At 42.0% G+C, this 8709-nt stretch overlaps 1 protein-coding gene across 19 annotated transcripts in view; it reads right to left on the bottom strand.

The window, feature by feature from the left end:
• Nucleotides 1-8709, bottom strand: part of mycbp2 (MYC binding protein 2) — a 183818-nt gene that overhangs the window by 173899 nt on the left and 1210 nt on the right. The window lies entirely within an intron of this gene.

An 8709-nucleotide genomic window follows, 5' to 3' on the forward strand; every position in this document is an offset into this window, starting at 1 on the left:
TGAAGTAAGTTACATTTCATATGTTGAGATAAGTAAGATTATTTTGTGAGTGAAAGAATGAAAGACTGGATGAGTTAAATAAATTCAGAATGTTTATCATGGTTCTTCTTCTTTGTACTTTGTAAACACTTTAAGTTTGAAGAGTTTCTTGAAGTGGATCATATTAGTACATTGTTTGATTGCTTTGCTTAATCCATTCCATCATTTAATTCCACATACTGATATACTGAAGGTCTTAAGTGTTGTACGTGCATACAAATGTTTTAAATAACATTTCTCCCTAAGATTATATTTCTCCTCTTTTTTTGAGAAGAATTGTTGTATATTCTTGGGTAGCAGGTTATAGTTTGCTTTGTGTATCATTTTAGCTGTTTGCAAATTCACTATGTCGTAGAATTTCAGTATCTTTGATTCAATAAATAAAGGATTTGTGTGTTCTCTATATCCAACATTATGTATTATTCTAACTGATCTTTTTTGTAACACCGTTAATGAATGAAGTGTACTTTTGTAATTATTTCCCCATATTTCTGCACAATAACTCAGATATGGTAACACTAGTGAGCAGTAGAGAATATGAAGTGATTTTTTGTCTAGAACATGTTTTGCTTTATTCATTATTGACATGTTTCTTGCTACTTTATGTTGTATATTTTTTACGTGAGATTTCCAGTTCAATTTATCATCAATCATTATACCAAGAAATTTGGCTTCATTTACTCTTTCAATTTCTATTCCGTCTATTTGTATTTGTGTTTGACTTTCTCTTCTACTGTTACCAAATAGCATTATTTTAGTTTTACTGAGATTCAACGATAGTCTGTTTTTGTCAAACCATCTTTTTAATTTGTTAATTTCTTCTGTTATTATTTGTAGTATCTTCTGTGTTATTTGTAGTATCTTCTGTGTTAATTGACGTGGCGGGACAGATTTGGCCCGTAGGCCTTGAGTTTGACACTTGTGCTTTCAATAAAGGTAAAAAATAAATGCACAATTGAGAGCTTAAATGAAAACAAAAAGTCATGCTGTGAGTAGAGCATGATCCTTTTGTCCCTTTTGAACAATAATAATCCATTAAGACCTCTGAGGCGACTGAATAGAGTGCAGAGGCACTATTGAGAAAACTAGAAAATGTTTTAAATAACAATTTGTCATTTTTCTTTTGTGTTTTTGCAATTTTAAATATAATCGAACAAAATAATCAAATAACTGAAATACCCCATTGTTGATCAAGTAAATGGAGTGCAATACATGTGCCGGATTTCAAAGAGTGTGAGTAATTGAAAGTAGCGGTTTGTTGACTTCGTCCTGTGTGGGGACTCAACTTTCTGTTTAGGTCTTAACTTTCTGTTTGAGTCACACTTGCAACACAAGCATGTATAACACACTTTTCTGGCGCCTCGGTCAATGGACATGTCATGTGACACCATGGCTGTCCATGTATAATTTTTCATTTCAAAACCAACATGTACCCGACGTACACACGTGTTGTTTTTCTATTCACACATGGCGGAACTCTTAACCGTTTCCGCATCCGGAAAGTATTCGCAGCGTTTCACTTTTCCCACATTTTGTTATGTTACAGCCTTATTTCGAAATGGAATAAATTCATTTTTGTCCTAAAAAAAATGACAATGTTTAAATTTTATTTTTTTACAAACAAATCACATGTACATAATTATTCACAGTAGAGGTGGGGGATATGGCCTTTTATTAATATATTGATATTTTTAGGCCATACACAACATATAGCTCAATATTTTGCCTTAGCCTTGAATTAACAACACTTGATGCATATAATCACACCAGGATGATGATTCTATGTGTCTACATTAAAACATTCTTCTTCATACTGCATTAATATATGCTACTTTTAAACTTTCATCCAGAGAGCGAGATCACAACTAAGTCAATTTAGCAAAGCTGTATTTATTAAACAGTTATTAGGCTGCTGCCCCCGCGACCCGACCTCGGATAAGCGGAAGAAGATGGATGGATGGATGGAGTTATTAAGCAGTGGCACAAACATTCATGTCATTTCAAAACAGAACGTGCAAGATTGTCAGACATTTTAAAACAAGCTATTAGTGCACTTTTGTGCACGATGTCACTAAGATGACATATCAAAACAACACTAAATTAAAGTGCACTTTTTGTACAGAACGCCACTACAATAGTTTAAAACAAATAAAGTGCACTTTTGTGAATGATGTCGCACAAGATATTTCAATAACCGACAAATAAGAAAGGGGCAGCATAATAGGAAATCAAATTGTGTATGTGGTAGGTTACTGCGGACAATACCTCCTTCTGTTTTTCCTTATTTTTTTTTCATACGGTGTTGATGTGGAAATGGAAGACGCCAGGCTCAATTGGGTCAGTACTGGTTGGTGTGGCACCGGCCGGAGATGTTGACATGCGGAGTTTCAAGCACTCTTCATTCTCTCGCGGGTGACTTGTCAAATGATGCTACAAATTAGCAGTGATGCTACTGTTTGTAGCAACGCTTTTGCCGCATACTTTACATACTACGGTTGTCTGTTCAACATCTTCCCGCTTGAAGCCAAACCACCGCCATACGATGGACCCTGTGCTGTTTTTCTTGGGAATTAATTCTTCTTCCTCCATTTGTTACCAGATTCGCACCTTCTCTCTCTCGTATATACCACTCGCACCGCTCCGCTTACACCGCCTGCCACTGCTAACGTTATCCATGCCGCTACCTCTCTGCTTGGTGAGGGCGTGTGACGTATGAAAGAAGGTGTGCTTGTTTTATCACTCTGTGAGAAGGAGATACAAGAAAGAGTGATAAAAGCCTGTTGTGTAAGGCCCGCAGCTAAATGCAACTGCGTGAGAACGTATACTCGAAAACTCACAATATAGTCATTTTTTTACATCGCACAGAGACAAACCCGCGATATATCGAGTATATTCGATATATACAGCCTTTGGTCAATACTTTGTTGAGGCACCTTTGACAGAAAATTACAGCCTCAAGTATTTTTGAATATGATGCCACAAGCTTGGTACACCTATCTTTGGGCAGTTTCGCCCATTCCTCTTTGCAGCACCTCTGAAGCTCCATCAGGTTGGATGGTAAGTGTTGGTTTTCATCCAGGATGTCTCTGTACATTCATCTTTCTCTCTATCCTGAGTCTCCCAGTTCCTGCCTCAGAAAAACATCCCCACTGCATGATGCTGCCACTACCATGCTTCACTGTAGGTATGGTATTTGCCTGGTTTCCTCCAAACATGACACCTGACATCCACTCCAAAGAGTTCTATCTTTGTCTCATTAGACCAGAGAATTTTGTTTCTCATGGTCTGAGAGTCTTTCGGGTGCATTTTGGCAAACGTTCTACTAAGAAATGGCCTCTGTCTGGACACTATACCAAACAGGCCTGATTGGTGGTTTGCCACATAGATGGTTGTCCTTCTGGAAGGTTCTCCACTCTCCACAGAGGAATTTTGTAGCTCGGACAGAGTGACAGTTGGGGCGGTATAGCTCGGTTGGTAGAGCGGCCGTACCAGCAACTTGAGGGTTGCAGGTTCGATCCCCGCTTCCGCCATCCTAGTCACTGCCGTTGTGTCCTTGGGCAAGACGCTTTACTCATCTGCTCCCAGTGCCACCCACACTGCTTTAAATGTAACTTAGATATTGGGTTTCACAATGTAAAGCGCTTTGAGTCACTTGAGAAAAAGCGCTATATAAATGTAATTCACTTCACTTCACCATTGGGTTCTTGGTCACCTTCCTGACTAGATGAAGATGAATGCAACAATGCACAGAGACATCCTGGATGGAAACCAACGCTTCTCATCCAACCTGGTGGAGCTTGGGAGGTGAAACTGTCCAAAGATAGGCGTGCCAAGCTTGTGGCGTCGTATTAAAAAAGATTTGAGGCTATTAATGCGGCCAAAGTTGCATCAACAAATTATTGAGCAAAAGCTGTGAATACGTATGTATTGAATGAATTAATTACATTTCGGAATAAGGCTGTAACATAACAAAATATGGAAAAAGTGAAGCGTTGTGAATACATTCCGGGTGCACTGCAATTCCAACAGAGTAGGCGTGGTCGAGGAGGAGTCTGTTGAATCCAAGCATGTCGGCCAAAGGAGAAAAATGCAGATTTACCTCCCACTGTGTTCCAGTAACATTTTGAAAGCTCCAAAAATGATCAGGATATGGCCCCTATAACTTCACACTTATCTTAGGACTTAGGACGAGAGCCCACTCGCAGGTGGACTTTGAACCTGGACTGTGTTCACACTTGACCAAACGAACTGTACTATTAGAGCAGTGCTATTTAACTGAAGGCCCAGGGGCCAAATCCGGGAATGACACGTCATTTCAGTTTCAGTTCAAAACTTGGTAGACAAACATTTTGCAGCCAATTCCTAAAAACACTTTGTGCTCTCGTTGTATCGAAGAACTTGGAGCAATGTTAAAACATTGGCAGATCTTTGCTTTGACATTTTAGCAAACACAGAACACCGGTGTCAAAACTTTTGATTTCCATAACTGAGGCGTTCCTCAAAGCACCCCTTGAAGTCCTCTGGTTTTTGGCAGTTACAATGTTTTTTCTTAATGATTTATTTAACTAAAAGTGTTTCTGTAGCTTGTTTACCTAAAGATTTAGTCAGTAGTCATTAGTTCAACGTATTTAGTTATACCAGTGGTGTTCCCCAAGGTTCCATGTTAGGTCCTCTCTTTTTCATCATTTGGACTATTAAACTGAATACTATTTTAATTGAACCGAGTTCAATTAAAAACACTAGTGAGAGATTGCCATTTTTGCAGTAGATTCCTAAAAACATAAGAGTGCTGTTACATGGGGAGTTCCATTTGTACTAGTCGGATTTTCCGAGTTGCTAGTAGGAATTCCAACTGGAACGCCCCTTGAGGTCGGATTTCCTAATCGGAAAGTCGCAGCATTCTCACCACTCCCGAGTTGGTTTCAAAGATGGCTACTCCGTATGTAAACAATATTAAGGGTTCTATAGGTCTTAGCACTTCTGATTAGTTTTTGTCGTACTAAATCAGCCATGTACAAAGTATTGCTGTATGTTTATACATGGTAACGATACTGTAGTGTAAGATTTTCATGTGGTATATATGTTGTACATCGCTAGCAATTGCGCCTGTGTTTCCTCTTCTTCCAACATGTTTGAAGGTTGCAGAGAGTGTGCATATTTTCCAGTAAGTTGTTTATTTTCAAACAGGGCAAGCGCAAAAATAGCTTTCGTAGATGTGGCCATCTTGATTTCCGACCGCTCACAACTCGGCTGTGACGTCATTCCCAGCTCCGATTTTTAGCTTCTGAGGTAAATGGAACACACCAATAGTAATGATCTTTGACTACCTTTTTTGCGGAAGGTCCTTAAAAACAGCAGCGCGTTCCTGTAACTCTGACAAAATAAATAGACCAAAATCAAATGTTTACACCTGAGGACGCTGGTTCTTCGGACTAAACAAAAAAACAATACAGTAGGGAAGGGATTCATATTACACCATTCTTGGATGGAATTTGTGAAAGGACAGGGGAGAGGGGGGGTTAATCATTTTGCAATGCAGTCTGCAGAAAACGATGGAAAGCGCCCCTCTACATCAACTGATGCATTAGATTGTGAAAGAACTACCTCACCACCGTCACACCACACCGCTACAGCAGAAACACACGGCTTTAGTACTAGAGAATGACAGCCTGCACCCGCCCCTTACCCCCTTAGCCCAAGCTCTGCACCCCCATGTAATGAACTGGTTCCAAAGTACCTATACAATATCTCCAGCTCCACCTCAAGCAACCCCCCAAGCTCCAGCCTACCGAGACGAGATGGGCAAACATGCCACGGGCATTGCAATTGCCAGAAAACACACTTTAAGATATTTAACACTCTACTGCCCTCTGGCGGCTAAAGTAGATAGTGCGCCACTCTAATTCGTCCCGTTTCATGTGTCAGGTGAACCGTGACGAATGAGGCAATATGAATCCCCAATCCTGCTGTAATAGTGACGGGAGAAGTCCGCTTCCAGTCCTTAGCTTTCTGGATGTGAGTGTGAATGTTGTCTGTCTATCTGTGTTGGCCCTGTGATGAGGTGGCGACTTGTCCAGGGTGTACCCCGCCTTCCGCCCGATTGTAGCTGAGATAGGCTCCAGCGCCCCCCGCGACCCCAAAGGGAATAAGCGGTAGAAAATGGATGGATGGATCCCTGCAGTAGCGCAAACAATGATAAATTAAACTAAATTACAGTTCTTATTAGAGATGTCCGATAATATCGGATTGCCAATATTATCAGCCGATAAATGCTTTAAAATGTAATATCGGAAATTATCGGTATCGGTTTCAAAAAGTAAAATTTATAACATTTTAAAAGGCCGCTGTGTACACGGACGTAGGGAGAAGTACAGAGCGCCAATAAACCTTAAAGGCACTGCCTTTGCATGCCAGCCCAGTCATATAATATCTACAGCTTTTCACACACACAAGTGAATGCAATGCATACTTGGTCAACAGCCATACAGGTCACACTGAGGGTGGCCGTATAAACAAGTTTAACACTGTTACAAATATGCGCCACACTGTGAACCCACACCAAACAAGAATGACAAACACATTTCGGGAGAACATCCGCACCATAACACAACATAAACACAACAGAACAAATACCCAGAACCCATTGCAGCACTAACTCTTCCGGGACGCTACAATATACGCTACCCCCTACCCCCGCCCACCTCAACCTCCTCATGCTCTCTCAGGGAGAGCATGTCTCAAATTCCGAGCTGCTGTTTTGAGGCATGTTTAAAAAAAATAATGCACTTTGTGACTTCAATAATAAATATGGCATTTTTTTTCCCATAACTTGAGTTGATTTATTTAGGAAAACCTTGTTACATTGTTTAACGCATCCAGCGGGGCATCACAACAAAATTAGGCATAATAATGTGTTCATTCCACCACTGTATATATCGGTAGATATCGGAATCTGGCCAGGATCTTCAGCTCTCACTGGATCGGTTCGCAGCTGAGTGTGAAGCGACTGGGATGAGAATCAGCACCTCCAAGTCCGAGTCCATGGTTCTCGCCCGGAAAAGGGTGGAGTGCCATCTCCGGGTTGGGGAGGAGATCTTGCCCCAAGTGGAGGAGTTCAAGTACCTCGGAGTCTTGTTCACGAGTGAGGGAAGAGTGGATCGTGAGGTCGACAGGCGGATCGGTGCGGCGTCTTCAGTAATGCGGACGCTGTATCGATCCGTTGTGGTGAAGAAGGAGCTGAGCCGGAAGGCAAAGCTCTCAATTTACCGGTCGATCTACGTTCCCATCCTCACCTATGGTCATGAGCTTTGGGTTATGACCGAAAGGACAAGATCCGGGTACAAGCGGCCGAAATGAGTTTCCTCCGCCGGGTGGCGGGGCTCTCCCTTAGAGATAGGGTGAGAAGCTCTGCCATCCGGGAGGAGCTCAAAGTAAAGCCGCTGCTCCTCCACATGGAGAGGAGCCAGATGAGGTGGTTCGGGCATCTGGTCAGGATGCCACCCGAACGCCTCCCTAGGGAGGTGTTTAGGGCACGTCCGACCGGTAGGAGGCCGCGGGGAAGACCCAGGACACGTTGGGAAGACTATGTCTCCCGGCTGGCCTGGGAACGCCTCGGGGTCCCACGAGAAGAGCTGGACGAAGTGGCTGGGGAGAGGGAAGTCTGGGCTTCCCTGCTTAGGCTGCTGCCCCCGCGACCCGACCTCGGATAAGCGGAAGAAGATGGATGGATGGATGGATCGGAATCGGTAATTAAGAGTTGGACATTATCGGTTAAAAAAAAAAGCCATTATCGGACATCTCTAGTTCTTATTCCTTGATCACTGCCACCACCAGGGCCGGCCCGTGGCATAGGCAAATGCTAAGGGCGCCGTCCATCAGGGGGCGCCACGCAAGTGCCACAAATGTTGGAGAGAAAAAAAAAAAAAGAGAAAAAAAGTTGGTACTATTATTTCTAAATACAAAAAATAATCCCACGTTAATTAAAATGCAAAGTAAAGCCTATTTAATAGAAATATTATTTGTTACAACTTTACGCCCCCCCCCCCCCCCCCCCCCCCCCCCCCCGCACGGTGCGCCCCCTCCCTTCCCGTATCATGACTCTTTTTGGACGTCACCACATCAAAAAATCAACACAAGATGTCAAAACGGCCAAAACTGTCAGGTGCCCAGGGAAGAAAAAAGAGAAAAGAAGAGGAGGAGAAACGAGAAAAAACAGAGGTAGCAAGTAGGTAACGTTAGCCTACATGAAATTATTTGTCTGTTACAGAATGTGATAGTAACCTGGCTTTTTAGCATTAAGCTAATGTTACATGAGTCGGCAATTGCCAATCAATAAATAGCTAGTTCTGTTTTAACGTCGGGTTAATATTGTGGAGGGGGCTAAATTGTTATGGAAAATAATAATGTAACGTTAGGTAATTACAGTACTCCCACCTTACATTCCTCAGGGACATTTGTATTAGATATTTTAAGCAGGTGTTTTTTGTTTACATTGTTATTGCCTTCTGGTTAACTAATGTTTGCCCTGCAGGTAATAGTCACTTTTCCACCCCTTTATATATTAGGTATAGTTGTAAGTAAAAAAAAAAGGTCAAAGACAAAGCTATTCGGTTTCTTGTGAGTATATACACTTCACTGCCGATGTGGGGGGGCGCCACCTAAAATCTTGCC

This window comes from Nerophis lumbriciformis, linkage group LG13 (genome assembly GCF_033978685.3).
Source record: "Nerophis lumbriciformis linkage group LG13, RoL_Nlum_v2.1, whole genome shotgun sequence".
Lineage (NCBI taxonomy): Eukaryota > Metazoa > Chordata > Actinopteri > Syngnathiformes > Syngnathidae > Nerophis > Nerophis lumbriciformis.